The 25,875-nt window shown below is 50.8% G+C and overlaps 22 non-coding genes and 2 pseudogenes across 22 annotated transcripts; all 24 read right to left on the reverse strand.

The window, feature by feature from the left end:
* Nucleotides 1-101, reverse strand: LOC126225911 (5S ribosomal RNA; annotated as a pseudogene; the record flags this gene model as incomplete).
* A 988-nt stretch (nucleotides 102-1,089) lies between these two features.
* On the reverse strand, nucleotides 1,090-1,208 carry LOC126225918 (5S ribosomal RNA). The gene has a single exon (XR_007543789.1). It is a non-coding gene; the product is annotated as a 5S ribosomal RNA (ribosomal RNA).
* A 989-nt stretch (nucleotides 1,209-2,197) lies between these two features.
* On the reverse strand, nucleotides 2,198-2,316 carry LOC126225919 (5S ribosomal RNA). Its single transcript, XR_007543790.1, has one exon. It is a non-coding gene; the product is annotated as a 5S ribosomal RNA (ribosomal RNA).
* A 990-nt stretch (nucleotides 2,317-3,306) lies between these two features.
* On the reverse strand, nucleotides 3,307-3,426 carry LOC126225907 (5S ribosomal RNA; annotated as a pseudogene).
* Nucleotides 3,427-4,415: 989 nt separating this feature from the next.
* Nucleotides 4,416-4,534, reverse strand: LOC126225920 (5S ribosomal RNA). Its single transcript, XR_007543791.1, has one exon. It is a non-coding gene; the product is annotated as a 5S ribosomal RNA (ribosomal RNA).
* Nucleotides 4,535-5,523: 989 nt separating this feature from the next.
* On the reverse strand, nucleotides 5,524-5,642 carry LOC126225922 (5S ribosomal RNA). Its single transcript, XR_007543792.1, has one exon. It is a non-coding gene; the product is annotated as a 5S ribosomal RNA (ribosomal RNA).
* Nucleotides 5,643-6,631: 989 nt separating this feature from the next.
* Nucleotides 6,632-6,750, reverse strand: LOC126225923 (5S ribosomal RNA). Its single transcript, XR_007543793.1, has one exon. It is a non-coding gene; the product is annotated as a 5S ribosomal RNA (ribosomal RNA).
* A 989-nt stretch (nucleotides 6,751-7,739) lies between these two features.
* Nucleotides 7,740-7,858, reverse strand: LOC126225924 (5S ribosomal RNA). The gene has a single exon (XR_007543794.1). It is a non-coding gene; the product is annotated as a 5S ribosomal RNA (ribosomal RNA).
* A 987-nt stretch (nucleotides 7,859-8,845) lies between these two features.
* Nucleotides 8,846-8,964, reverse strand: LOC126225925 (5S ribosomal RNA). Its single transcript, XR_007543795.1, has one exon. It is a non-coding gene; the product is annotated as a 5S ribosomal RNA (ribosomal RNA).
* Nucleotides 8,965-9,953: 989 nt separating this feature from the next.
* Nucleotides 9,954-10,072, reverse strand: LOC126225926 (5S ribosomal RNA). Its single transcript, XR_007543796.1, has one exon. It is a non-coding gene; the product is annotated as a 5S ribosomal RNA (ribosomal RNA).
* A 989-nt stretch (nucleotides 10,073-11,061) lies between these two features.
* On the reverse strand, nucleotides 11,062-11,180 carry LOC126225927 (5S ribosomal RNA). Its single transcript, XR_007543797.1, has one exon. It is a non-coding gene; the product is annotated as a 5S ribosomal RNA (ribosomal RNA).
* Nucleotides 11,181-12,169: 989 nt separating this feature from the next.
* Nucleotides 12,170-12,288, reverse strand: LOC126225929 (5S ribosomal RNA). The gene has a single exon (XR_007543799.1). It is a non-coding gene; the product is annotated as a 5S ribosomal RNA (ribosomal RNA).
* Nucleotides 12,289-13,277: 989 nt separating this feature from the next.
* Nucleotides 13,278-13,396, reverse strand: LOC126225930 (5S ribosomal RNA). Its single transcript, XR_007543800.1, has one exon. It is a non-coding gene; the product is annotated as a 5S ribosomal RNA (ribosomal RNA).
* A 989-nt stretch (nucleotides 13,397-14,385) lies between these two features.
* LOC126225931 (5S ribosomal RNA) lies at nucleotides 14,386-14,504 on the reverse strand. The gene has a single exon (XR_007543801.1). It is a non-coding gene; the product is annotated as a 5S ribosomal RNA (ribosomal RNA).
* A 989-nt stretch (nucleotides 14,505-15,493) lies between these two features.
* On the reverse strand, nucleotides 15,494-15,612 carry LOC126225933 (5S ribosomal RNA). Its single transcript, XR_007543802.1, has one exon. It is a non-coding gene; the product is annotated as a 5S ribosomal RNA (ribosomal RNA).
* A 989-nt stretch (nucleotides 15,613-16,601) lies between these two features.
* On the reverse strand, nucleotides 16,602-16,720 carry LOC126225934 (5S ribosomal RNA). The gene has a single exon (XR_007543803.1). It is a non-coding gene; the product is annotated as a 5S ribosomal RNA (ribosomal RNA).
* A 979-nt stretch (nucleotides 16,721-17,699) lies between these two features.
* Nucleotides 17,700-17,818, reverse strand: LOC126225935 (5S ribosomal RNA). The gene has a single exon (XR_007543804.1). It is a non-coding gene; the product is annotated as a 5S ribosomal RNA (ribosomal RNA).
* Nucleotides 17,819-18,807: 989 nt separating this feature from the next.
* Nucleotides 18,808-18,926, reverse strand: LOC126225936 (5S ribosomal RNA). The gene has a single exon (XR_007543805.1). It is a non-coding gene; the product is annotated as a 5S ribosomal RNA (ribosomal RNA).
* Nucleotides 18,927-19,915: 989 nt separating this feature from the next.
* On the reverse strand, nucleotides 19,916-20,034 carry LOC126225937 (5S ribosomal RNA). The gene has a single exon (XR_007543806.1). It is a non-coding gene; the product is annotated as a 5S ribosomal RNA (ribosomal RNA).
* A 979-nt stretch (nucleotides 20,035-21,013) lies between these two features.
* LOC126225938 (5S ribosomal RNA) lies at nucleotides 21,014-21,132 on the reverse strand. Its single transcript, XR_007543807.1, has one exon. It is a non-coding gene; the product is annotated as a 5S ribosomal RNA (ribosomal RNA).
* A 989-nt stretch (nucleotides 21,133-22,121) lies between these two features.
* Nucleotides 22,122-22,240, reverse strand: LOC126225939 (5S ribosomal RNA). The gene has a single exon (XR_007543808.1). It is a non-coding gene; the product is annotated as a 5S ribosomal RNA (ribosomal RNA).
* A 979-nt stretch (nucleotides 22,241-23,219) lies between these two features.
* On the reverse strand, nucleotides 23,220-23,338 carry LOC126225941 (5S ribosomal RNA). The gene has a single exon (XR_007543810.1). It is a non-coding gene; the product is annotated as a 5S ribosomal RNA (ribosomal RNA).
* Nucleotides 23,339-24,327: 989 nt separating this feature from the next.
* On the reverse strand, nucleotides 24,328-24,446 carry LOC126225942 (5S ribosomal RNA). The gene has a single exon (XR_007543811.1). It is a non-coding gene; the product is annotated as a 5S ribosomal RNA (ribosomal RNA).
* Nucleotides 24,447-25,435: 989 nt separating this feature from the next.
* Nucleotides 25,436-25,554, reverse strand: LOC126225944 (5S ribosomal RNA). Its single transcript, XR_007543812.1, has one exon. It is a non-coding gene; the product is annotated as a 5S ribosomal RNA (ribosomal RNA).
* Between the last annotated feature and the right edge of the window lie 321 nt (nucleotides 25,555-25,875).

The raw sequence follows: 25,875 nt of genomic DNA on the forward strand, positions 1-25,875 counted from the left end.
GTCCCAGGCGGTCACCCATCCAAGTACTAACCGGGCCCGATGTGGCTTAACTTCGGTGATCGGACGAGAACCGGTGTATTTAACATGGTATGGCCGTTGGCGTACATATACTGTAGGCGCACGGCAGAATTCGCATTCGGCTCTTCTCCCAACACACAAAATGTTAGTTTTCGGCCGCATTTGACGAAAGCACCTCCTTCCGCAACAGCGAGTTCCTCGAGGACGGCGCGGAGTGCGCGCCCGACGTCCCAGCAGAACGATTGCCGAATTGGCGAGCGCGCCGTCGCGTGTGTGAAACGCACAGCTGCTCGTAGCACCTCCTGTCATTCGCTTGTCGCGTGCAACCTTCGACACTCGCGGAAGGCGTATCTCGTCCCTGGTGTCCAGGCGTATGCTCTGTGCGGGGTGTGGCAGTGTCGTGCTGGAGGGCGCCACTGGTAGCGATGTGAGCTTCCTCGCCTCGCTTCGCCTCACACCGGGTGTTTGCATAGTTGGCAGTGCATTCGCACCTTTCCTATCCCTGTCCCCGTACCGACTTGGCCCGACTTTGCTCGACTGCCGCTCGCTGCCGCTCGGGTCGTGGTCCATATGACGGCGCAAGCACGACAAACGTCTGCGGGACTAGACGACGCGACTAAGGAATAAATTTATGATTACAAATCAAATTTGGAACTGTACAGTGCAGCACAACAATAGGCGCTGACGCATTTCAGGGCAGATTCGTACTGTTTTATCGTTTTCAAAGACTTCCCGGCAAACTTCGTTAGCACATTCTCCCTCAAACTGAGTTAATTACCGCATTATCGTACCGTTGCATTACTTTAAAATGCTTAAGAAAGCATCTTTGTCATAACAGAAAGGTAGTATGAAACGACTGCTGGCAGGATGGCGGCTTAAAAAGGAAAAAATGCAGGGGAGCCAAAAGTACCATTTTTATTGGTTCATTTTTATTTTATTTTATTTTTTTTTGTTTTCGCACCATTACAGTAGTTTAAAATGCTTAAGGAAACGTCTTTGTCACAACAGAAGGGTAGTATCGAAAGAGGGCTGGCAGGAGTAGCGATATAAAAAGGAAGAAAAAAGAAGGGGAGCCAACAGCACCCGGTGGTCCCAGGCGGTCACCCATCCAAGTACTAACCGGGCCCGATGTGGCTTAACTTCGGTGATCGGACGAGAACCGGTGTATTTAACATGGTATGGCCGTTGGCGTACATATACTGTAGGCGCACGGCAGAATTCGCATTCGGCTCTTCTCCCAACACACAAAATGTTAGTTTTCGGCCGCATTTGACGAAAGCACCTCCTTCCGCAACAGCGAGTTCCTCGAGGACGGCGCGGAGTGCGCGCCCGACGTCCCAGCAGAACGATTGCCGAATTGGCGAGCGCGCCGTCGCGTGTGTGAAACGCACAGCTGCTCGTAGCACCTCCTGTCATTCGCTTGTCGCGTGCAACCTTCGACACTCGCGGAAGGCGTATCTCGTCCCTGGTGTCCAGGCGTATGCTCTGTGCGGGGTGTGGCAGTGTCGTGCTGGAGGGCGCCACTGGTAGCGATGTGAGCTTCCTCGCCTCGCTTCGCCTCACACCGGGTGTTTGCATAGTTGGCAGTGCATTCGCACCTTTCCTATCCCTGTCCCCGTACCGACTTGGCCCGACTTTGCTCGACTGCCGCTCGCTGCCGCTCGGGTCGTGGTCCATATGACGGCGCAAGCACGACAAACGTCTGCGGGACTAGACGACGCGACTAAGGAATAAATTTATGATTACAAATCAAATTTGGAACTGTACAGTGCAGCACAACAATAGGCGCTGACGCATTTCAGGGCAGATTCGTACTGTTTTATCGTTTTCAAAGACTTCCCGGCAAACTTCGTTAGCACATTCTCCCTCAAACTGAGTTAATTACCGCATTATCGTACCGTTGCATTACTTTAAAATGCTTAAGAAAGCATCTTTGTCATAACAGAAAGGTAGTATGAAACGACTGCTGGCAGGATGGCGGCTTAAAAAGGAAAAAATGCAGGGGAGCCAAAAGTACCATTTTTATTGGTTCATTTTTATTTTATTTTATTTTTTTTTGTTTTCGCACCATTACAGTAGTTTAAAATGCTTAAGGAAACGTCTTTGTCACAACAGAAGGGTAGTATCGAAAGAGGGCTGGCAGGAGTAGCGATATAAAAAGGAAGAAAAAAAGAAGGGGAGCCAACAGCACCCGGTGGTCCCAGGCGGTCACCCATCCAAGTACTAACCGGGCCCGATGTGGCTTAACTTCGGTGATCGGACGAGAACCGGTGTATTTAACATGGTATGGCCGTTGGCGTACATATACTGTAGGCGCACGGCAGAATTCGCATTCGGCTCTTCTCCCAACACACAAAATGTTAGTTTTCGGCCGCATTTGACGAAAGCACCTCCTTCCGCAACAGCGAGTTCCTCGAGGACGGCGCGGAGTGCGCGCCCGACGTCCCAGCAGAACGATTGCCGAATTGGCGAGCGCGCCGTCGCGTGTGTGAAACGCACAGCTGCTCGTAGCACCTCCTGTCATTCGCTTGTCGCGTGCAACCTTCGACACTCGCGGAAGGCGTATCTCGTCCCTGGTGTCCAGGCGTATGCTCTGTGCGGGGGTGTGGCAGTGTCGTGCTGGAGGGCGCCACTGGTAGCGATGTGAGCTTCCTCGCCTCGCTTCGCCTCACACCGGGTGTTTGCATAGTTGGCAGTGCATTCGCACCTTTCCTATCCCTGTCCCCGTACCGACTTGGCCCGACTTTGCTCGACTGCCGCTCGCTGCCGCTCGGGTCGTGGTCCATATGACGGCGCAAGCACGACAAACGTCTGCGGGACTAGACGACGCGACTAAGGAATAAATTTATGATTACAAATCAAATTTGGAACTGTACAGTGCAGCACAACAATAGGCGCTGACGCATTTCAGGGCAGATTCGTACTGTTTTATCGTTTTCAAAGACTTCCCGGCAAACTTCGTTAGCACATTCTCCCTCAAACTGAGTTAATTACCGCATTATCGTACCGTTGCATTACTTTAAAATGCTTAAGAAAGCATCTTTGTCATAACAGAAAGGTAGTATGAAACGACTGCTGGCAGGATGGCGGCTTAAAAAGGAAAAAATGCAGGGGAGCCAAAAGTACCATTTTTATTGGTTCATTTTTATTTTATTTTATTTTTTTTTGTTTTCGCACCATTACAGTAGTTTAAAATGCTTAAGGAAACGTCTTTGTCACAACAGAAGGGTAGTATCGAAAGAGGGCTGGCAGGAGTAGCGATATAAAAAGGAAGAAAAAAAGAAGGGGAGCCAACAGCACCCGGTGGTCCCAGGCGGTCACCCATCCAAGTACTAACCGGGCCCGATGTGGCTTAACTTCGGTGATCGGACGAGAACCGGTGTATTTAACATGGTAATGGCCGTTGGCGTACATATACTGTAGGCGCACGGCAGAATTCGCATTCGGCTCTTCTCCCAACACACAAAATGTTAGTTTTCGGCCGCATTTGACGAAAGCACCTCCTTCCGCAACAGCGAGTTCCTCGAGGACGGCGCGGAGTGCGCGCCCGACGTCCCAGCAGAACGATTGCCGAATTGGCGAGCGCGCCGTCGCGTGTGTGAAACGCACAGCTGCTCGTAGCACCTCCTGTCATTCGCTTGTCGCGTGCAACCTTCGACACTCGCGGAAGGCGTATCTCGTCCCTGGTGTCCAGGCGTATGCTCTGTGCGGGGTGTGGCAGTGTCGTGCTGGAGGGCGCCACTGGTAGCGATGTGAGCTTCCTCGCCTCGCTTCGCCTCACACCGGGTGTTTGCATAGTTGGCAGTGCATTCGCACCTTTCCTATCCCTGTCCCCGTACCGACTTGGCCCGACTTTGCTCGACTGCCGCTCGCTGCCGCTCGGGTCGTGGTCCATATGACGGCGCAAGCACGACAAACGTCTGCGGGACTAGACGACGCGACTAAGGAATAAATTTATGATTACAAATCAAATTTGGAACTGTACAGTGCAGCACAACAATAGGCGCTGACGCATTTCAGGGCAGATTCGTACTGTTTTATCGTTTTCAAAGACTTCCCGGCAAACTTCGTTAGCACATTCTCCCTCAAACTGAGTTAATTACCGCATTATCGTACCGTTGCATTACTTTAAAATGCTTAAGAAAGCATCTTTGTCATAACAGAAAGGTAGTATGAAACGACTGCTGGCAGGATGGCGGCTTAAAAAGGAAAAAATGCAGGGGAGCCAAAAGTACCATTTTTATTGGTTCATTTTTATTTTATTTTATTTTTTTTTGTTTTCGCACCATTACAGTAGTTTAAAATGCTTAAGGAAACGTCTTTGTCACAACAGAAGGGTAGTATCGAAAGAGGGCTGGCAGGAGTAGCGATATAAAAAGGAAGAAAAAAAGAAGGGGAGCCAACAGCACCCGGTGGTCCCAGGCGGTCACCCATCCAAGTACTAACCGGGCCCGATGTGGCTTAACTTCGGTGATCGGACGAGAACCGGTGTATTTAACATGGTATGGCCGTTGGCGTACATATACTGTAGGCGCACGGCAGAATTCGCATTCGGCTCTTCTCCCAACACACAAAATGTTAGTTTTCGGCCGCATTTGACGAAAGCACCTCCTTCCGCAACAGCGAGTTCCTCGAGGACGGCGCGGAGTGCGCGCCCGACGTCCCAGCAGAACGATTGCCGAATTGGCGAGCGCGCCGTCGCGTGTGTGAAACGCACAGCTGCTCGTAGCACCTCCTGTCATTCGCTTGTCGCGTGCAACCTTCGACACTCGCGGAAGGCGTATCTCGTCCCTGGTGTCCAGGCGTATGCTCTGTGCGGGGTGTGGCAGTGTCGTGCTGGAGGGCGCCACTGGTAGCGATGTGAGCTTCCTCGCCTCGCTTCGCCTCACACCGGGTGTTTGCATAGTTGGCAGTGCATTCGCACCTTTCCTATCCCTGTCCCCGTACCGACTTGGCCCGACTTTGCTCGACTGCCGCTCGCTGCCGCTCGGGTCGTGGTCCATATGACGGCGCAAGCACGACAAACGTCTGCGGGACTAGACGACGCGACTAAGGAATAAATTTATGATTACAAATCAAATTTGGAACTGTACAGTGCAGCACAACAATAGGCGCTGACGCATTTCAGGGCAGATTCGTACTGTTTTATCGTTTTCAAAGACTTCCCGGCAAACTTCGTTAGCACATTCTCCCTCAAACTGAGTTAATTACCGCATTATCGTACCGTTGCATTACTTTAAAATGCTTAAGAAAGCATCTTTGTCATAACAGAAAGGTAGTATGAAACGACTGCTGGCAGGATGGCGGCTTAAAAAGGAAAAAATGCAGGGGAGCCAAAAGTACCATTTTTATTGGTTCATTTTTATTTTATTTTATTTTTTTTTGTTTTCGCACCATTACAGTAGTTTAAAATGCTTAAGGAAACGTCTTTGTCACAACAGAAGGGTAGTATCGAAAGAGGGCTGGCAGGAGTAGCGATATAAAAAGGAAGAAAAAAAGAAGGGGAGCCAACAGCACCCGGTGGTCCCAGGCGGTCACCCATCCAAGTACTAACCGGGCCCGATGTGGCTTAACTTCGGTGATCGGACGAGAACCGGTGTATTTAACATGGTATGGCCGTTGGCGTACATATACTGTAGGCGCACGGCAGAATTCGCATTCGGCTCTTCTCCCAACACACAAAATGTTAGTTTTCGGCCGCATTTGACGAAAGCACCTCCTTCCGCAACAGCGAGTTCCTCGAGGACGGCGCGGAGTGCGCGCCCGACGTCCCAGCAGAACGATTGCCGAATTGGCGAGCGCGCCGTCGCGTGTGTGAAACGCACAGCTGCTCGTAGCACCTCCTGTCATTCGCTTGTCGCGTGCAACCTTCGACACTCGCGGAAGGCGTATCTCGTCCCTGGTGTCCAGGCGTATGCTCTGTGCGGGGTGTGGCAGTGTCGTGCTGGAGGGCGCCACTGGTAGCGATGTGAGCTTCCTCGCCTCGCTTCGCCTCACACCGGGTGTTTGCATAGTTGGCAGTGCATTCGCACCTTTCCTATCCCTGTCCCCGTACCGACTTGGCCCGACTTTGCTCGACTGCCGCTCGCTGCCGCTCGGGTCGTGGTCCATATGACGGCGCAAGCACGACAAACGTCTGCGGGACTAGACGACGCGACTAAGGAATAAATTTATGATTACAAATCAAATTTGGAACTGTACAGTGCAGCACAACAATAGGCGCTGACGCATTTCAGGGCAGATTCGTACTGTTTTATCGTTTTCAAAGACTTCCCGGCAAACTTCGTTAGCACATTCTCCCTCAAACTGAGTTAATTACCGCATTATCGTACCGTTGCATTACTTTAAAATGCTTAAGAAAGCATCTTTGTCATAACAGAAAGGTAGTATGAAACGACTGCTGGCAGGATGGCGGCTTAAAAAGGAAAAAATGCAGGGGAGCCAAAAGTACCATTTTTATTGGTTCATTTTTATTTTATTTTATTTTTTTTTGTTTTCGCACCATTACAGTAGTTTAAAATGCTTAAGGAAACGTCTTTGTCACAACAGAAGGGTAGTATCGAAAGAGGGCTGGCAGGAGTAGCGATATAAAAAGGAAGAAAAAAAGAAGGGGAGCCAACAGCACCCGGTGGTCCCAGGCGGTCACCCATCCAAGTACTAACCGGGCCCGATGTGGCTTAACTTCGGTGATCGGACGAGAACCGGTGTATTTAACATGGTATGGCCGTTGGCGTACATATACTGTAGGCGCACGGCAGAATTCGCATTCGGCTCTTCTCCCAACACACAAAATGTTAGTTTTCGGCCGCATTTGACGAAAGCACCTCCTTCCGCAACAGCGAGTTCCTCGAGGACGGCGCGGAGTGCGCGCCCGACGTCCCAGCAGAACGATTGCCGAATTGGCGAGCGCGCCGTCGCGTGTGTGAAACGCACAGCTGCTCGTAGCACCTCCTGTCATTCGCTTGTCGCGTGCAACCTTCGACACTCGCGGAAGGCGTATCTCGTCCCTGGTGTCCAGGCGTATGCTCTGTGCGGGGTGTGGCAGTGTCGTGCTGGAGGGCGCCACTGGTAGCGATGTGAGCTTCCTCGCCTCGCTTCGCCTCACACCGGGTGTTTGCATAGTTGGCAGTGCATTCGCACCTTTCCTATCCCTGTCCCCGTACCGACTTGGCCCGACTTTGCTCGACTGCCGCTCGCTGCCGCTCGGGTCGTGGTCCATATGACGGCGCAAGCACGACAAACGTCTGCGGGACTAGACGACGCGACTAAGGAATAAATTTATGATTACAAATCAAATTTGGAACTGTACAGTGCAGCACAACAATAGGCGCTGACGCATTTCAGGGCAGATTCGTACTGTTTTATCGTTTTCAAAGACTTCCCGGCAAACTTCGTTAGCACATTCTCCCTCAAACTGAGTTAATTACCGCATTATCGTACCGTTGCATTACTTTAAAATGCTTAAGAAAGCATCTTTGTCATAACAGAAAGGTAGTATGAAACGACTGCTGGCAGGATGGCGGCTTAAAAAGGAAAAAATGCAGGGGAGCCAAAAGTACCATTTTTATTGGTTCATTTTTATTTTATTTTATTTTTTTTTGTTTTCGCACCATTACAGTAGTTTAAAATGCTTAAGGAAACGTCTTTGTCACAACAGAAGGGTAGTATCGAAAGAGGGCTGGCAGGAGTAGCGATATAAAAAGGAAGAAAAAAAGAAGGGGAGCCAACAGCACCCGGTGGTCCCAGGCGGTCACCCATCCAAGTACTAACCGGGCCCGATGTGGCTTAACTTCGGTGATCGGACGAGAACCGGTGTATTTAACATGGTATGGCCGTTGGCGTACATATACTGTAGGCGCACGGCAGAATTCGCATTCGGCTCTTCTCCCAACACACAAAATGTTAGTTTTCGGCCGCATTTGACGAAAGCACCTCCTTCCGCAACAGCGAGTTCCTCGAGGACGGCGCGGAGTGCGCGCCCGACGTCCCAGCAGAACGATTGCCGAATTGGCGAGCGCGCCGTCGCGTGTGTGAAACGCACAGCTGCTCGTAGCACCTCCTGTCATTCGCTTGTCGCGTGCAACCTTCGACACTCGCGGAAGGCGTATCTCGTCCCTGGTGTCCAGGCGTATGCTCTGTGCGGGGTGTGGCAGTGTCGTGCTGGAGGGCGCCACTGGTAGCGATGTGAGCTTCCTCGCCTCGCTTCGCCTCACACCGGGTGTTTGCATAGTTGGCAGTGCATTCGCACCTTTCCTATCCCTGTCCCCGTACCGACTTGGCCCGACTTTGCTCGACTGCCGCTCGCTGCCGCTCGGGTCGTGGTCCATATGACGGCGCAAGCACGACAAACGTCTGCGGGACTAGACGACGCGACTAAGGAATAAATTTATGATTACAAATCAAATTTGGAACTGTACAGTGCAGCACAACAATAGGCGCTGACGCATTTCAGGGCAGATTCGTACTGTTTTATCGTTTTCAAAGACTTCCCGGCAAACTTCGTTAGCACATTCTCCTCAAACTGAGTTAATTACCGCATTATCGTACCGTTGCATTACTTTAAAATGCTTAAGAAAGCATCTTTGTCATAACAGAAAGGTAGTATGAAACGACTGCTGGCAGGATGGCGGCTTAAAAGGAAAAAATGCAGGGGAGCCAAAAGTACCATTTTTATTGGTTCATTTTTATTTTATTTTATTTTTTTTTGTTTTCGCACCATTACAGTAGTTTAAAATGCTTAAGGAAACGTCTTTGTCACAACAGAAGGGTAGTATCGAAAGAGGGCTGGCAGGAGTAGCGATATAAAAAGGAAGAAAAAAAGAAGGGGAGCCAACAGCACCCGGTGGTCCCAGGCGGTCACCCATCCAAGTACTAACCGGGCCCGATGTGGCTTAACTTCGGTGATCGGACGAGAACCGGTGTATTTAACATGGTATGGCCGTTGGCGTACATATACTGTAGGCGCACGGCAGAATTCGCATTCGGCTCTTCTCCCAACACACAAAATGTTAGTTTTCGGCCGCATTTGACGAAAGCACCTCCTTCCGCAACAGCGAGTTCCTCGAGGACGGCGCGGAGTGCGCGCCCGACGTCCCAGCAGAACGATTGCCGAATTGGCGAGCGCGCCGTCGCGTGTGTGAAACGCACAGCTGCTCGTAGCACCTCCTGTCATTCGCTTGTCGCGTGCAACCTTCGACACTCGCGGAAGGCGTATCTCGTCCCTGGTGTCCAGGCGTATGCTCTGTGCGGGGTGTGGCAGTGTCGTGCTGGAGGGCGCCACTGGTAGCGATGTGAGCTTCCTCGCCTCGCTTCGCCTCACACCGGGTGTTTGCATAGTTGGCAGTGCATTCGCACCTTTCCTATCCCTGTCCCCGTACCGACTTGGCCCGACTTTGCTCGACTGCCGCTCGCTGCCGCTCGGGTCGTGGTCCATATGACGGCGCAAGCACGACAAACGTCTGCGGGACTAGACGACGCGACTAAGGAATAAATTTATGATTACAAATCAAATTTGGAACTGTACAGTGCAGCACAACAATAGGCGCTGACGCATTTCAGGGCAGATTCGTACTGTTTTATCGTTTTCAAAGACTTCCCGGCAAACTTCGTTAGCACATTCTCCCTCAAACTGAGTTAATTACCGCATTATCGTACCGTTGCATTACTTTAAAATGCTTAAGAAAGCATCTTTGTCATAACAGAAAGGTAGTATGAAACGACTGCTGGCAGGATGGCGGCTTAAAAAGGAAAAAATGCAGGGGAGCCAAAAGTACCATTTTTATTGGTTCATTTTTATTTTATTTTATTTTTTTTTGTTTTCGCACCATTACAGTAGTTTAAAATGCTTAAGGAAACGTCTTTGTCACAACAGAAGGGTAGTATCGAAAGAGGGCTGGCAGGAGTAGCGATATAAAAAGGAAGAAAAAAAGAAGGGGAGCCAACAGCACCCGGTGGTCCCAGGCGGTCACCCATCCAAGTACTAACCGGGCCCGATGTGGCTTAACTTCGGTGATCGGACGAGAACCGGTGTATTTAACATGGTATGGCCGTTGGCGTACATATACTGTAGGCGCACGGCAGAATTCGCATTCGGCTCTTCTCCCAACACACAAAATGTTAGTTTTCGGCCGCATTTGACGAAAGCACCTCCTTCCGCAACAGCGAGTTCCTCGAGGACGGCGCGGAGTGCGCGCCCGACGTCCCAGCAGAACGATTGCCGAATTGGCGAGCGCGCCGTCGCGTGTGTGAAACGCACAGCTGCTCGTAGCACCTCCTGTCATTCGCTTGTCGCGTGCAACCTTCGACACTCGCGGAAGGCGTATCTCGTCCCTGGTGTCCAGGCGTATGCTCTGTGCGGGGTGTGGCAGTGTCGTGCTGGAGGGCGCCACTGGTAGCGATGTGAGCTTCCTCGCCTCGCTTCGCCTCACACCGGGTGTTTGCATAGTTGGCAGTGCATTCGCACCTTTCCTATCCCTGTCCCCGTACCGACTTGGCCCGACTTTGCTCGACTGCCGCTCGCTGCCGCTCGGGTCGTGGTCCATATGACGGCGCAAGCACGACAAACGTCTGCGGGACTAGACGACGCGACTAAGGAATAAATTTATGATTACAAATCAAATTTGGAACTGTACAGTGCAGCACAACAATAGGCGCTGACGCATTTCAGGGCAGATTCGTACTGTTTTATCGTTTTCAAAGACTTCCCGGCAAACTTCGTTAGCACATTCTCCCTCAAACTGAGTTAATTACCGCATTATCGTACCGTTGCATTACTTTAAAATGCTTAAGAAAGCATCTTTGTCATAACAGAAAGGTAGTATGAAACGACTGCTGGCAGGATGGCGGCTTAAAAAGGAAAAAATGCAGGGGAGCCAAAAGTACCATTTTTATTGGTTCATTTTTATTTTATTTTATTTTTTTTTGTTTTCGCACCATTACAGTAGTTTAAAATGCTTAAGGAAACGTCTTTGTCACAACAGAAGGGTAGTATCGAAAGAGGGCTGGCAGGAGTAGCGATATAAAAAGGAAGAAAAAAAGAAGGGGAGCCAACAGCACCCGGTGGTCCCAGGCGGTCACCCATCCAAGTACTAACCGGGCCCGATGTGGCTTAACTTCGGTGATCGGACGAGAACCGGTGTATTTAACATGGTATGGCCGTTGGCGTACATATACTGTAGGCGCACGGCAGAATTCGCATTCGGCTCTTCTCCCAACACACAAAATGTTAGTTTTCGGCCGCATTTGACGAAAGCACCTCCTTCCGCAACAGCGAGTTCCTCGAGGACGGCGCGGAGTGCGCGCCCGACGTCCCAGCAGAACGATTGCCGAATTGGCGAGCGCGCCGTCGCGTGTGTGAAACGCACAGCTGCTCGTAGCACCTCCTGTCATTCGCTTGTCGCGTGCAACCTTCGACACTCGCGGAAGGCGTATCTCGTCCCTGGTGTCCAGGCGTATGCTCTGTGCGGGGTGTGGCAGTGTCGTGCTGGAGGGCGCCACTGGTAGCGATGTGAGCTTCCTCGCCTCGCTTCGCCTCACACCGGGTGTTTGCATAGTTGGCAGTGCATTCGCACCTTTCCTATCCCTGTCCCCGTACCGACTTGGCCCGACTTTGCTCGACTGCCGCTCGCTGCCGCTCGGGTCGTGGTCCATATGACGGCGCAAGCACGACAAACGTCTGCGGGACTAGACGACGCGACTAAGGAATAAATTTATGATTACAAATCAAATTTGGAACTGTACAGTGCAGCACAACAATAGGCGCTGACGCATTTCAGGGCAGATTCGTACTGTTTTATCGTTTTCAAAGACTTCCCGGCAAACTTCGTTAGCACATTCTCCCTCAAACTGAGTTAATTACCGCATTATCGTACCGTTGCATTACTTTAAAATGCTTAAGAAAGCATCTTTGTCATAACAGAAAGGTAGTATGAAACGACTGCTGGCAGGATGGCGGCTTAAAAAGGAAAAAATGCAGGGGAGCCAAAAGTACCATTTTTATTGGTTCATTTTTATTTTATTTTATTTTTTTTTGTTTTCGCACCATTACAGTAGTTTAAAATGCTTAAGGAAACGTCTTTGTCACAACAGAAGGGTAGTATCGAAAGAGGGCTGGCAGGAGTAGCGATATAAAAAGGAAGAAAAAAAGAAGGGGAGCCAACAGCACCCGGTGGTCCCAGGCGGTCACCCATCCAAGTACTAACCGGGCCCGATGTGGCTTAACTTCGGTGATCGGACGAGAACCGGTGTATTTAACATGGTATGGCCGTTGGCGTACATATACTGTAGGCGCACGGCAGAATTCGCATTCGGCTCTTCTCCCAACACACAAAATGTTAGTTTTCGGCCGCATTTGACGAAAGCACCTCCTTCCGCAACAGCGAGTTCCTCGAGGACGGCGCGGAGTGCGCGCCCGACGTCCCAGCAGAACGATTGCCGAATTGGCGAGCGCGCCGTCGCGTGTGTGAAACGCACAGCTGCTCGTAGCACCTCCTGTCATTCGCTTGTCGCGTGCAACCTTCGACACTCGCGGAAGGCGTATCTCGTCCCTGGTGTCCAGGCGTATGCTCTGTGCGGGGTGTGGCAGTGTCGTGCTGGAGGGCGCCACTGGTAGCGATGTGAGCTTCCTCGCCTCGCTTCGCCTCACACCGGGTGTTTGCATAGTTGGCAGTGCATTCGCACCTTTCCTATCCCTGTCCCCGTACCGACTTGGCCCGACTTTGCTCGACTGCCGCTCGCTGCCGCTCGGGTCGTGGTCCATATGACGGCGCAAGCACGACAAACGTCTGCGGGACTAGACGACGCGACTAAGGAATAAATTTATGATTACAAATCAAATTTGGAACTGTACAGTGCAGCACAACAATAGGCGCTGACGCATTTCAGGGCAGATTCGTACTGTTTTATCGTTTTCAAAGACTTCCCGGCAAACTTCGTTAGCACATTCTCCCTCAAACTGAGTTAATTACCGCATTATCGTACCGTTGCATTACTTTAAAATGCTTAAGAAAGCATCTTTGTCATAACAGAAAGGTAGTATGAAACGACTGCTGGCAGGATGGCGGCTTAAAAAGGAAAAAATGCAGGGGAGCCAAAAGTACCATTTTTATTGGTTCATTTTTATTTTATTTTATTTTTTTTTGTTTTCGCACCATTACAGTAGTTTAAAATGCTTAAGGAAACGTCTTTGTCACAACAGAAGGGTAGTATCGAAAGAGGGCTGGCAGGAGTAGCGATATAAAAAGGAAGAAAAAAAGAAGGGGAGCCAACAGCACCCGGTGGTCCCAGGCGGTCACCCATCCAAGTACTAACCGGGCCCGATGTGGCTTAACTTCGGTGATCGGACGAGAACCGGTGTATTTAACATGGTATGGCCGTTGGCGTACATATACTGTAGGCGCACGGCAGAATTCGCATTCGGCTCTTCTCCCAACACACAAAATGTTAGTTTTCGGCCGCATTTGACGAAAGCACCTCCTTCCGCAACAGCGAGTTCCTCGAGGACGGCGCGGAGTGCGCGCCCGACGTCCCAGCAGAACGATTGCCGAATTGGCGAGCGCGCCGTCGCGTGTGTGAAACGCACAGCTGCTCGTAGCACCTCCTGTCATTCGCTTGTCGCGTGCAACCTTCGACACTCGCGGAAGGCGTATCTCGTCCCTGGTGTCCAGGCGTATGCTCTGTGCGGGGTGTGGCAGTGTCGTGCTGGAGGGCGCCACTGGTAGCGATGTGAGCTTCCTCGCCTCGCTTCGCCTCACACCGGGTGTTTGCATAGTTGGCAGTGCATTCGCACCTTTCCTATCCCTGTCCCCGTACCGACTTGGCCCGACTTTGCTCGACTGCCGCTCGCTGCCGCTCGGGTCGTGGTCCATATGACGGCGCAAGCACGACAAACGTCTGCGGGACTAGACGACGCGACTAAGGAATAAATTTATGATTACAAATCAAATTTGGAACTGTACAGTGCAGCACAACAATAGGCGCTGACGCATTTCAGGGCAGATTCGTACTGTTTTATCGTTTTCAAAGACTTCCCGGCAAACTTCGTTAGCACATTCTCCCTCAAACTGAGTTAATTACCGCATTATCGTACCGTTGCATTACTTTAAAATGCTTAAGAAAGCATCTTTGTCATAACAGAAAGGTAGTATGAAACGACTGCTGGCAGGATGGCGGCTTAAAAAGGAAAAAATGCAGGGGAGCCAAAAGTACCATTTTTATTGGTTCATTTTTATTTTATTTTATTTTTTTTTGTTTTCGCACCATTACAGTAGTTTAAAATGCTTAAGGAAACGTCTTTGTCACAACAGAAGGGTAGTATCGAAAGAGGGCTGGCAGGAGTAGCGATATAAAAAGGAAGAAAAAAAGAAGGGGAGCCAACAGCACCCGGTGGTCCCAGGCGGTCACCCATCCAAGTACTAACCGGGCCCGATGTGGCTTAACTTCGGTGATCGGACGAGAACCGGTGTATTTAACATGGTATGGCCGTTGGCGTACATATACTGTAGGCGCACGGCAGAATTCGCATTCGGCTCTTCTCCCAACACACAAAATGTTAGTTTTCGGCCGCATTTGACGAAAGCACCTCCTTCCGCAACAGCGAGTTCCTCGAGGACGGCGCGGAGTGCGCGCCCGACGTCCCAGCAGAACGATTGCCGAATTGGCGAGCGCGCCGTCGCGTGTGTGAAACGCACAGCTGCTCGTAGCACCTCCTGTCATTCGCTTGTCGCGTGCAACCTTCGACACTCGCGGAAGGCGTATCTCGTCCCTGGTGTCCAGGCGTATGCTCTGTGCGGGGTGTGGCAGTGTCGTGCTGGAGGGCGCCACTGGTAGCGATGTGAGCTTCCTCGCCTCGCTTCGCCTCACACCGGGTGTTTGCATAGTTGGCAGTGCATTCGCACCTTTCCTATCCCTGTCCCCGTACCGACTTGGCCCGACTTTGCTCGACTGCCGCTCGCTGCCGCTCGGGTCGTGGTCCATATGACGGCGCAAGCACGACAAACGTCTGCGGGACTAGACGACGCGACTAAGGAATAAATTTATGATTACAAATCAAATTTGGAACTGTACAGTGCAGCACAACAATAGGCGCTGACGCATTTCAGGGCAGATTCGTACTGTTTTATCGTTTTCAAAGACTTCCCGGCAAACTTCGTTAGCACATTCTCCCTCAAACTGAGTTAATTACCGCATTATCGTACCGTTGCATTACTTTAAAATGCTTAAGAAAGCATCTTTGTCATAACAGAAAGGTAGTATGAAACGACTGCTGGCAGGATGGCGGCTTAAAAAGGAAAAAATGCAGGGGAGCCAAAAGTACCATTTTTATTGGTTCATTTTTATTTTATTTTATTTTTTTTTGTTTTCGCACCATTACAGTAGTTTAAAATGCTTAAGGAAACGTCTTTGTCACAACAGAAGGGTAGTATCGAAAGAGGGCTGGCAGGAGTAGCGATATAAAAAGGAAGAAAAAAAGAAGGGGAGCCAACAGCACCCGGTGGTCCCAGGCGGTCACCCATCCAAGTACTAACCGGGCCCGATGTGGCTTAACTTCGGTGATCGGACGAGAACCGGTGTATTTAACATGGTATGGCCGTTGGCGTACATATACTGTAGGCGCACGGCAGAATTCGCATTCGGCTCTTCTCCCAACACACAAAATGTTAGTTTTCGGCCGCATTTGACGAAAGCACCTCCTTCCGCAACAGCGAGTTCCTCGAGGACGGCGCGGAGTGCGCGCCCGACGTCCCAGCAGAACGATTGCCGAATTGGCGAGCGCGCCGTCGCGTGTGTGAAACGCACAGCTGCTCGTAGCACCTCCTGTCATTCGCTTGTCGCGTGCAACCTTCGACACTCGCGGAAGGCGTATCTCGTCCCTGGTGTCCAGGCGTATGCTCTGTGCGGGGTGTGGCAGTGTCGTGCTGGAGGGCGCCACTGGTAGCGATGTGAGCTTCCTCGCCTCGCTTCGCCTCACACCGGGTGTTTGCATAGTTGGCAGTGCATTCGCACCTTTCCTATCCCTGTCCCCGTACCGACTTGGCCCGACTTTGCTCGACTGCCGCTCGCTGCCGCTCGGGTCGTGGTCCATATGACGGCGCAAGCACGACAAACGTCTGCGGGACTAGACGACGCGACTAAGGAATAAATTTATGATTACAAATCAAATTTGGAACTGTACAGTGCAGCACAACAATAGGCGCTGACGCATTTCAGGGCAGATTCGTACTGTTTTATCGTTTTCAAAGACTTCCCGGCAAACTTCGTTAGCACATTCTCCCTCAAACTGAGTTAATTACCGCATTATCGTACCGTTGCATTACTTTAAAATGCTTAAGAAAGCATCTTTGTCATAACAGAAAGGTAGTATGAAACGACTGCTGGCAGGATGGCGGCTTAAAAAGGAAAAAATGCAGGGGAGCCAAAAGTACCATTTTTATTGGTTCATTTTTATTTTATTTTATTTTTTTTTGTTTTCGCACCATTACAGTAGTTTAAAATGCTTAAGGAAACGTCTTTGTCACAACAGAAGGGTAGTATCGAAAGAGGGCTGGCAGGAGTAGCGATATAAAAAGGAAGAAAAAAAGAAGGGGAGCCAACAGCACCCGGTGGTCCCAGGCGGTCACCCATCCAAGTACTAACCGGGCCCGATGTGGCTTAACTTCGGTGATCGGACGAGAACCGGTGTATTTAACATGGTATGGCCGTTGGCGTACATATACTGTAGGCGCACGGCAGAATTCGCATTCGGCTCTTCTCCCAACACACAAAATGTTAGTTTTCGGCCGCATTTGACGAAAGCACCTCCTTCCGCAACAGCGAGTTCCTCGAGGACGGCGCGGAGTGCGCGCCCGACGTCCCAGCAGAACGATTGCCGAATTGGCGAGCGCGCCGTCGCGTGTGTGAAACGCACAGCTGCTCGTAGCACCTCCTGTCATTCGCTTGTCGCGTGCAACCTTCGACACTCGCGGAAGGCGTATCTCGTCCCTGGTGTCCAGGCGTATGCTCTGTGCGGGGTGTGGCAGTGTCGTGCTGGAGGGCGCCACTGGTAGCGATGTGAGCTTCCTCGCCTCGCTTCGCCTCACACCGGGTGTTTGCATAGTTGGCAGTGCATTCGCACCTTTCCTATCCCTGTCCCCGTACCGACTTGGCCCGACTTTGCTCGACTGCCGCTCGGGTCGTGGTCCATATGACGGCGCAAGCACGACAAACGTCTGCGGGACTAGACGACGCGACTAAGGAATAAATTTATGATTACAAATCAAATTTGGAACTGTACAGTGCAGCACAACAATAGGCGCTGACGCATTTCAGGGCAGATTCGTACTGTTTTATCGTTTTCAAAGACTTCCCGGCAAACTTCGTTAGCACATTCTCCCTCAAACTGAGTTAATTACCGCATTATCGTACCGTTGCATTACTTTAAAATGCTTAAGAAAGCATCTTTGTCATAACAGAAAGGTAGTATGAAACGACTGCTGGCAGGATGGCGGCTTAAAAAGGAAAAAATGCAGGGGAGCCAAAAGTACCATTTTTATTGGTTCATTTTTATTTTATTTTATTTTTTTTTGTTTTCGCACCATTACAGTAGTTTAAAATGCTTAAGGAAACGTCTTTGTCACAACAGAAGGGTAGTATCGAAAGAGGGCTGGCAGGAGTAGCGATATAAAAAGGAAGAAAAAAAGAAGGGGAGCCAACAGCACCCGGTGGTCCCAGGCGGTCACCCATCCAAGTACTAACCGGGCCCGATGTGGCTTAACTTCGGTGATCGGACGAGAACCGGTGTATTTAACATGGTATGGCCGTTGGCGTACATATACTGTAGGCGCACGGCAGAATTCGCATTCGGCTCTTCTCCCAACACACAAAATGTTAGTTTTCGGCCGCATTTGACGAAAGCACCTCCTTCCGCAACAGCGAGTTCCTCGAGGACGGCGCGGAGTGCGCGCCCGACGTCCCAGCAGAACGATTGCCGAATTGGCGAGCGCGCCGTCGCGTGTGTGAAACGCACAGCTGCTCGTAGCACCTCCTGTCATTCGCTTGTCGCGTGCAACCTTCGACACTCGCGGAAGGCGTATCTCGTCCCTGGTGTCCAGGCGTATGCTCTGTGCGGGGTGTGGCAGTGTCGTGCTGGAGGGCGCCACTGGTAGCGATGTGAGCTTCCTCGCCTCGCTTCGCCTCACACCGGGTGTTTGCATAGTTGGCAGTGCATTCGCACCTTTCCTATCCCTGTCCCCGTACCGACTTGGCCCGACTTTGCTCGACTGCCGCTCGCTGCCGCTCGGGTCGTGGTCCATATGACGGCGCAAGCACGACAAACGTCTGCGGGACTAGACGACGCGACTAAGGAATAAATTTATGATTACAAATCAAATTTGGAACTGTACAGTGCAGCACAACAATAGGCGCTGACGCATTTCAGGGCAGATTCGTACTGTTTTATCGTTTTCAAAGACTTCCCGGCAAACTTCGTTAGCACATTCTCCCTCAAACTGAGTTAATTACCGCATTATCGTACCGTTGCATTACTTTAAAATGCTTAAGAAAGCATCTTTGTCATAACAGAAAGGTAGTATGAAACGACTGCTGGCAGGATGGCGGCTTAAAAAGGAAAAAATGCAGGGGAGCCAAAAGTACCATTTTTATTGGTTCATTTTTATTTTATTTTATTTTTTTTTGTTTTCGCACCATTACAGTAGTTTAAAATGCTTAAGGAAACGTCTTTGTCACAACAGAAGGGTAGTATCGAAAGAGGGCTGGCAGGAGTAGCGATATAAAAAGGAAGAAAAAAAGAAGGGGAGCCAACAGCACCCGGTGGTCCCAGGCGGTCACCCATCCAAGTACTAACCGGGCCCGATGTGGCTTAACTTCGGTGATCGGACGAGAACCGGTGTATTTAACATGGTATGGCCGTTGGCGTACATATACTGTAGGCGCACGGCAGAATTCGCATTCGGCTCTTCTCCCAACACACAAAATGTTAGTTTTCGGCCGCATTTGACGAAAGCACCTCCTTCCGCAACAGCGAGTTCCTCGAGGACGGCGCGGAGTGCGCGCCCGACGTCCCAGCAGAACGATTGCCGAATTGGCGAGCGCGCCGTCGCGTGTGTGAAACGCACAGCTGCTCGTAGCACCTCCTGTCATTCGCTTGTCGCGTGCAACCTTCGACACTCGCGGAAGGCGTATCTCGTCCCTGGTGTCCAGGCGTATGCTCTGTGCGGGGTGTGGCAGTGTCGTGCTGGAGGGCGCCACTGGTAGCGATGTGAGCTTCCTCGCCTCGCTTCGCCTCACACCGGGTGTTTGCATAGTTGGCAGTGCATTCGCACCTTTCCTATCCCTGTCCCCGTACCGACTTGGCCCGACTTTGCTCGACTGCCGCTCGCTGCCGCTCGGGTCGTGGTCCATATGACGGCGCAAGCACGACAAACGTCTGCGGGACTAGACGACGCGACTAAGGAATAAATTTATGATTACAAATCAAATTTGGAACTGTACAGTGCAGCACAACAATAGGCGCTGACGCATTTCAGGGCAGATTCGTACTGTTTTATCGTTTTCAAAGACTTCCCGGCAAACTTCGTTAGCACATTCTCCCTCAAACTGAGTTAATTACCGCATTATCGTACCGTTGCATTACTTTAAAATGCTTAAGAAAGCATCTTTGTCATAACAGAAAGGTAGTATGAAACGACTGCTGGCAGGATGGCGGCTTAAAAAGGAAAAAATGCAGGGGAGCCAAAAGTACCATTTTTATTGGTTCATTTTTATTTTATTTTATTTTTTTTTGTTTTCGCACCATTACAGTAGTTTAAAATGCTTAAGGAAACGTCTTTGTCACAACAGAAGGGTAGTATCGAAAGAGGGCTGGCAGGAGTAGCGATATAAAAAGGAAGAAAAAAAGAAGGGGAGCCAACAGCACCCGGTGGTCCCAGGCGGTCACCCATCCAAGTACTAACCGGGCCCGATGTGGCTTAACTTCGGTGATCGGACGAGAACCGGTGTATTTAACATGGTATGGCCGTTGGCGTACATATACTGTAGGCGCACGGCAGAATTCGCATTCGGCTCTTCTCCCAACACACAAAATGTTAGTTTTCGGCCGCATTTGACGAAAGCACCTCCTTCCGCAACAGCGAGTTCCTCGAGGACGGCGCGGAGTGCGCGCCCGACGTCCCAGCAGAACGATTGCCGAATTGGCGAGCGCGCCGTCGCGTGTGTGAAACGCACAGCTGCTCGTAGCACCTCCTGTCATTCGCTTGTCGCGTGCAACCTTCGACACTCGCGGAAGGCGTATCTCGTCCCTGGTGTCCAGGCGTATGCTCTGTGCGGGGTGTGGCAGTGTCGTGCTGGAGGGCGCCACTGGTAGCGATGTGAGCTTCCTCGCCTCGCTTCGCCTCACACCGGGTGTTTGCATAGTTGGCAGTGCATTCGCACCTTTCCTATCCCTGTCCCCGTACCGACTTGGCCCGACTTTGCTCGACTGCCGCTCGGGTCGTGGTCCATATGACGGCGCAAGCACGACAAACGTCTGCGGGACTAGACGACGCGACTAAGGAATAAATTTATGATTACAAATCAAATTTGGAACTGTACAGTGCAGCACAACAATAGGCGCTGACGCATTTCAGGGCAGATTCGTACTGTTTTATCGTTTTCAAAGACTTCCCGGCAAACTTCGTTAGCACATTCTCCCTCAAACTGAGTTAATTACCGCATTATCGTACCGTTGCATTACTTTAAAATGCTTAAGAAAGCATCTTTGTCATAACAGAAAGGTAGTATGAAACGACTGCTGGCAGGATGGCGGCTTAAAAAGGAAAAAATGCAGGGGAGCCAAAAGTACCATTTTTATTGGTTCATTTTTATTTTATTTTATTTTTTTTTGTTTTCGCACCATTACAGTAGTTTAAAATGCTTAAGGAAACGTCTTTGTCACAACAGAAGGGTAGTATCGAAAGAGGGCTGGCAGGAGTAGCGATATAAAAAGGAAGAAAAAAAGAAGGGGAGCCAACAGCACCCGGTGGTCCCAGGCGGTCACCCATCCAAGTACTAACCGGGCCCGATGTGGCTTAACTTCGGTGATCGGACGAGAACCGGTGTATTTAACATGGTATGGCCGTTGGCGTACATATACTGTAGGCGCACGGCAGAATTCGCATTCGGCTCTTCTCCCAACACACAAAATGTTAGTTTTCGGCCGCATTTGACGAAAGCACCTCCTTCCGCAACAGCGAGTTCCTCGAGGACGGCGCGGAGTGCGCGCCCGACGTCCCAGCAGAACGATTGCCGAATTGGCGAGCGCGCCGTCGCGTGTGTGAAACGCACAGCTGCTCGTAGCACCTCCTGTCATTCGCTTGTCGCGTGCAACCTTCGACACTCGCGGAAGGCGTATCTCGTCCCTGGTGTCCAGGCGTATGCTCTGTGCGGGGTGTGGCAGTGTCGTGCTGGAGGGCGCCACTGGTAGCGATGTGAGCTTCCTCGCCTCGCTTCGCCTCACACCGGGTGTTTGCATAGTTGGCAGTGCATTCGCACCTTTCCTATCCCTGTCCCCGTACCGACTTGGCCCGACTTTGCTCGACTGCCGCTCGCTGCCGCTCGGGTCGTGGTCCATATGACGGCGCAAGCACGACAAACGTCTGCGGGACTAGACGACGCGACTAAGGAATAAATTTATGATTACAAATCAAATTTGGAACTGTACAGTGCAGCACAACAATAGGCGCTGACGCATTTCAGGGCAGATTCGTACTGTTTTATCGTTTTCAAAGACTTCCCGGCAAACTTCGTTAGCACATTCTCCCTCAAACTGAGTTAATTACCGCATTATCGTACCGTTGCATTACTTTAAAATGCTTAAGAAAGCATCTTTGTCATAACAGAAAGGTAGTATGAAACGACTGCTGGCAGGATGGCGGCTTAAAAAGGAAAAAATGCAGGGGAGCCAAAAGTACCATTTTTATTGGTTCATTTTTATTTTATTTTATTTTTTTTTGTTTTCGCACCATTACAGTAGTTTAAAATGCTTAAGGAAACGTCTTTGTCACAACAGAAGGGTAGTATCGAAAGAGGGCTGGCAGGAGTAGCGATATAAAAAGGAAGAAAAAAAGAAGGGGAGCCAACAGCACCCGGTGGTCCCAGGCGGTCACCCATCCAAGTACTAACCGGGCCCGATGTGGCTTAACTTCGGTGATCGGACGAGAACCGGTGTATTTAACATGGTATGGCCGTTGGCGTACATATACTGTAGGCGCACGGCAGAATTCGCATTCGGCTCTTCTCCCAACACACAAAATGTTAGTTTTCGGCCGCATTTGACGAAAGCACCTCCTTCCGCAACAGCGAGTTCCTCGAGGACGGCGCGGAGTGCGCGCCCGACGTCCCAGCAGAACGATTGCCGAATTGGCGAGCGCGCCGTCGCGTGTGTGAAACGCACAGCTGCTCGTAGCACCTCCTGTCATTCGCTTGTCGCGTGCAACCTTCGACACTCGCGGAAGGCGTATCTCGTCCCTGGTGTCCAGGCGTATGCTCTGTGCGGGGTGTGGCAGTGTCGTGCTGGAGGGCGCCACTGGTAGCGATGTGAGCTTCCTCGCCTCGCTTCGCCTCACACCGGGTGTTTGCATAGTTGGCAGTGCATTCGCACCTTTCCTATCCCTGTCCCCGTACCGACTTGGCCCGACTTTGCTCGACTGCCGCTCGGGTCGTGGTCCATATGACGGCGCAAGCACGACAAACGTCTGCGGGACTAGACGACGCGACTAAGGAATAAATTTATGATTACAAATCAAATTTGGAACTGTACAGTGCAGCACAACAATAGGCGCTGACGCATTTCAGGGCAGATTCGTACTGTTTTATCGTTTTCAAAGACTTCCCGGCAAACTTCGTTAGCACATTCTCCCTCAAACTGAGTTAATTACCGCATTATCGTACCGTTGCATTACTTTAAAATGCTTAAGAAAGCATCTTTGTCATAACAGAAAGGTAGTATGAAACGACTGCTGGCAGGATGGCGGCTTAAAAAGGAAAAAATGCAGGGGAGCCAAAAGTACCATTTTTATTGGTTCATTTTTATTTTATTTTATTTTTTTTTGTTTTCGCACCATTACAGTAGTTTAAAATGCTTAAGGAAACGTCTTTGTCACAACAGAAGGGTAGTATCGAAAGAGGGCTGGCAGGAGTAGCGATATAAAAAGGAAGAAAAAAAGAAGGGGAGCCAACAGCACCCGGTGGTCCCAGGCGGTCACCCATCCAAGTACTAACCGGGCCCGATGTGGCTTAACTTCGGTGATCGGACGAGAACCGGTGTATTTAACATGGTATGGCCGTTGGCGTACATATACTGTAGGCGCACGGCAGAATTCGCATTCGGCTCTTCTCCCAACACACAAAATGTTAGTTTTCGGCCGCATTTGACGAAAGCACCTCCTTCCGCAACAGCGAGTTCCTCGAGGACGGCGCGGAGTGCGCGCCCGACGTCCCAGCAGAACGATTGCCGAATTGGCGAGCGCGCCGTCGCGTGTGTGAAACGCACAGCTGCTCGTAGCACCTCCTGTCATTCGCTTGTCGCGTGCAACCTTCGACACTCGCGGAAGGCGTATCTCGTCCCTGGTGTCCAGGCGTATGCTCTGTGCGGGGTGTGGCAGTGTCGTGCTGGAGGGCGCCACTGGTAGCGATGTGAGCTTCCTCGCCTCGCTTCGCCTCACACCGGGTGTTTGCATAGTTGGCAGTGCATTCGCACCTTTCCTATCCCTGTCCCCGTACCGACTTGGCCCGACTTTGCTCGACTGCCGCTCGCTGCCGCTCGGGTCGTGGTCCATATGACGGCGCAAGCACGACAAACGTCTGCGGGACTAGACGACGCGACTAAGGAATAAATTTATGATTACAAATCAAATTTGGAACTGTACAGTGCAGCACAACAATAGGCGCTGACGCATTTCAGGGCAGATTCGTACTGTTTTATCGTTTTCAAAGACTTCCCGGCAAACTTCGTTAGCACATTCTCCCTCAAACTGAGTTAATTACCGCATTATCGTACCGTTGCATTACTTTAAAATGCTTAAGAAAGCATCTTTGTCATAACAGAAAGGTAGTATGAAACGACTGCTGGCAGGATGGCGGCTTAAAAAGGAAAAAATGCAGGGGAGCCAAAAGTACCATTTTTATTGGTTCATTTTTATTTTATTTTATTTTTTTTTGTTTTCGCACCATTACAGTAGTTTAAAATGCTTAAGGAAACGTCTTTGTCACAACAGAAGGGTAGTATCGAAAGAGGGCTGGCAGGAGTAGCGATATAAAAAGGAAGAAAAAAAGAAGGGGAGCCAACAGCACCCGGTGGTCCCAGGCGGTCACCCATCCAAGTACTAACCGGGCCCGATGTGGCTTAACTTCGGTGATCGGACGAGAACCGGTGTATTTAACATGGTATGGCCGTTGGCGTACATATACTGTAGGCGCACGGCAGAATTCGCATTCGGCTCTTCTCCCAACACACAAAATGTTAGTTTTCGGCCGCATTTGACGAAAGCACCTCCTTCCGCAACAGCGAGTTCCTCGAGGACGGCGCGGAGTGCGCGCCCGACGTCCCAGCAGAACGATTGCCGAATTGGCGAGCGCGCCGTCGCGTGTGTGAAACGCACAGCTGCTCGTAGCACCTCCTGTCATTCGCTTGTCGCGTGCAACCTTCGACACTCGCGGAAGGCGTATCTCGTCCCTGGTGTCCAGGCGTATGCTCTGTGCGGGGTGTGGCAGTGTCGTGCTGGAGGGCGCCACTGGTAGCGATGTGAGCTTCCTCGCCTCGCTTCGCCTCACACCGGGTGTTTGCATAGTTGGCAGTGCATTCGCACCTTTCCTATCCCTGTCCCCGTACCGACTTGGCCCGACTTTGCTCGACTGCCGCTCGCTGCCGCTCGGGTCGTGGTCCATATGACGGCGCAAGCACGACAAACGTCTGCGGGACTAGACGACGCGACTAAGGAATAAATTTATGATTACAAATCAAATTTGGAACTGTACAGTGCAGCACAACAATAGGCGCTGACGCATTTCAGGGCAGATTCGTACTGTTTTATCGTTTTCAAAGACTTCCCGGCAAACTTCGTTAGCACATTCTCCCTCAAACTGAGTTAATTACCGCATTATCGTACCGTTGCATTACTTTAAAATGCTTAAGAAAGCATCTTTGTCATAACAGAAAGGTAGTATGAAACGACTGCTGGCAGGATGGCGGCTTAAAAAGGAAAAAATGCAGGGGAGCCAAAAGTACCATTTTTATTGGTTCATTTTTATTTTATTTTATTTTTTTTTGTTTTCGCACCATTACAGTAGTTTAAAATGCTTAAGGAAACGTCTTTGTCACAACAGAAGGGTAGTATCGAAAGAGGGCTGGCAGGAGTAGCGATATAAAAAGGAAGAAAAAAAGAAGGGGAGCCAACAGCACCCGGTGGTCCCAGGCGGTCACCCATCCAAGTACTAACCGGGCCCGATGTGGCTTAACTTCGGTGATCGGACGAGAACCGGTGTATTTAACATGGTATGGCCGTTGGCGTACATATACTGTAGGCGCACGGCAGAATTCGCATTCGGCTCTTCTCCCAACACACAAAATGTTAGTTTTCGGCCGCATTTGACGAAAGCACCTCCTTCCGCAACAGCGAGTTCCTCGAGGACGGCGCGGAGTGCGCGCCCGACGTCCCAGCAGAACGATTGCCGAATTGGCGAGCGCGCCGTCGCGTGTGTGAAACGCACAGCTGCTCGTAGCACCTCCTGTCATTCGCTTGTCGCGTGCAACCTTCGACACTCGCGGAAGGCGTATCTCGTCCCTGGTGTCCAGGCGTATGCTCTGTGCGGGGTGTGGCAGTGTCGTGC

The sequence above is a fragment of the Schistocerca nitens genome, unplaced genomic scaffold, assembly GCF_023898315.1.
Source record: "Schistocerca nitens isolate TAMUIC-IGC-003100 unplaced genomic scaffold, iqSchNite1.1 HiC_scaffold_291, whole genome shotgun sequence".
Classification (NCBI taxonomy): domain Eukaryota; kingdom Metazoa; phylum Arthropoda; class Insecta; order Orthoptera; family Acrididae; genus Schistocerca; species Schistocerca nitens.